The sequence below is a fragment of the Hydra vulgaris genome, chromosome 12 (genome assembly GCF_038396675.1).
Source record: "Hydra vulgaris chromosome 12, alternate assembly HydraT2T_AEP".
Taxonomy (NCBI): Eukaryota; Metazoa; Cnidaria; class Hydrozoa; order Anthoathecata; family Hydridae; genus Hydra; species Hydra vulgaris.
Genome location: NC_088931.1, coordinates 52,953,565 through 52,955,893, shown reverse-complemented (window position 1 = coordinate 52,955,893; position 2,329 = coordinate 52,953,565). Strand labels below are relative to the sequence as shown.

The following is a 2,329-nucleotide window of genomic DNA, read 5'->3' as shown; positions in this document are numbered from 1 at the left end:
TGACAACTAATAGAAACAACATGACATTTATATTGCAGAGGATACGTAAAATATATTTTGACACTGATAATTTGTTCAATTACACCCATTTATAATTTAGTTAAAAGTAATTTTTTAGAAATAACTAGTACATGATCACTCCTAGACTAATGGATTTGTGAGTATTATGTGTATGACCAATTCCCAGCAAAAAATTTTTGAAATTTCAAGGTTTTTACATTTTACAACTTGTACTATAGATAATATCCTTTTATTACTCAAACTTTAACGGATAATAAAATATAGAAAATTATATATTATTGCCAATAGTTATAAAAAATTGCTCCCCGGCAAAAAAATTAAAAAAATATTGTTATGTTTATTGAAAGAAAGTCAAAAACAATTTGATTTAATGAAAATGCTGTACTTGATTTGCATATTGTTTGGTTTTTTAACATTGAAGAATGTTATAAATGCAGCACCATTTAAAAACGACTTTGCAATACAACTTGATGCGTGCACATTTAGGAGATGGACAAGTTGTGAGAGTGTTCATCCAAACAAAGAAGAGAGACACAAAAGTATGATCTAACTATTTTAAAAAAATTAATTGCCTTTATAAGACACATTGATTTTTAAATTTAGACTTTAAGGTTTATTAGAGAATTTTTTCAACGGTTTATGAACTCGTTAATTTAGAAAAACGAATAGATGAATCATCGTTTTCAAATACGATCAAAAAATAAAAACTGTTGTTAAGAAATGATAAAAAATAGTTTTCTTTTTAATATTAAAAAAAATTGTTGTCTTAACTTGTACTCTTTTTATTTTGTATTTTATATAAAGAAAAAATTTTTATACAAATAAAATTTTTTTCTTTTCTTACAGTTTCCAATAACTGTAATTATTTTCATTTTTTAATTCTATTTGAAAACGATTTATTTAGGTCAAAACTTCTGAATTTCGATTATTCCTAGTTTTCTAACGATTCTATATTTAGAGTTGATCGAAAAAATCAAAAATTTACTAAAAGAAATTTCAGTCGAAGTTATAAAAGACAAAGACGGGTAAAACTCAAAATAATGTTTAATATCTGGAGCACTTCTTATATTCGAAAAATCTAAAGATTTATGTGACTTTTGCAGAAGGCAGTGTTTTTTTATTTTTTTGTTTGCCTTAAAAAATTATTTGTTTTGTTTTATTTAGATAATTACTTTAGTTTTGACTTCTTTACTTTTTTTATGTAAAAAGTTTAAATGTTATGTTTTTAAATCAGTGGTCAATATGATTTTTGAATTTTCTAAAAATCCACGGCGCTGTATGCTGGGAATTTTTTGTGCATTACAGTCATTCAGTTATTTGCGTTTTTTTTTTTGAGTAAATTAATTTACTCAAAAACAATTGGAGTACCATCATTATTTATTCCGCCAACAACATTAGAGTTAATTCCAATCTCTTCTTCATATACATTTTGACAGAAGTTACCCCAGTCTACAACCGCTGGTTAACACTACTCATACGGGCTTCACATCTTTTATTTGCATATTCCAGCAATAAACAAAGAGTATAATTTGCTGCAACAACAATTTTCTCTTGTTAAAGAATGATCCGTTGCGTACACTTTGATGTTACTAAGATTTTTTACAGTGCCAGTGGTAGTCGTCCTGTTCCTGTGGTCGATTACAAGGATTACAAAAACAACTGTTTTTAATTAGCTTTTACTGATCTTGGTGTAGGCGATATATGTAAAAGTACAATCAACATATTGCAAAGTCATCTAAAATTTGATTTAAAAAAATTGAAATGAAATTTATTTTCATCGATTTGGTTTGACATTTTCATCCAACTTTAAGGGCTTTTGTTAAAATGTAATCATGCGTAACGCCTTTAAGGTCTGAATAAAACTCACTCACACCTCTTGCACCTTTTTTTACTAAGGTATACTATTTAGGAGTTTTCGCCAGCCGATAATTTGCATTCCTATTTAAACTCTTACAAAGTCTGCTAAACGGATTTTTTTACCCCTTTAAACAGCCTGTTTTCGGTCAGTTTATGAAAGCGTCCAATCTGAAATCGTGTTACTTACCGTAAGTCCAATACTACAACTAGACAACTCTAATTTTGGTAGGTTTTAAGTTTTTTATGCAAAAATTATAATCAAAACCTCGTAAATTCAAATTAAGTTTTTTACAGAAAACCGTTTAATTCTAGTGTGGCTTCCCAGTCAGTAACTACACTCCGACAATAGCCATATCAGTCAACTTATGTACGCATTGATTATTATTATTCTGTAAAATTTTAAAGATTATAAATAAAAAATAAATATACTTATAATTAAACAACAATAATA

The 2,329-nt window shown here is 27.2% G+C and overlaps 1 long non-coding RNA gene across 1 annotated transcript; it reads left to right on the top strand.

Moving 5' to 3' along the window:
* The first annotated feature begins 292 nt into the window (after nt 1–292).
* LOC124808153 (uncharacterized) lies at nt 293–1,204 on the top strand. The gene is made up of 2 exons (XR_010642098.1): nt 293–560; nt 980–1,204. It is a non-coding gene; the product is annotated as an uncharacterized LOC124808153 (long non-coding RNA).
* The last annotated feature ends 1,125 nt before the right edge of the window (nt 1,205–2,329 follow it).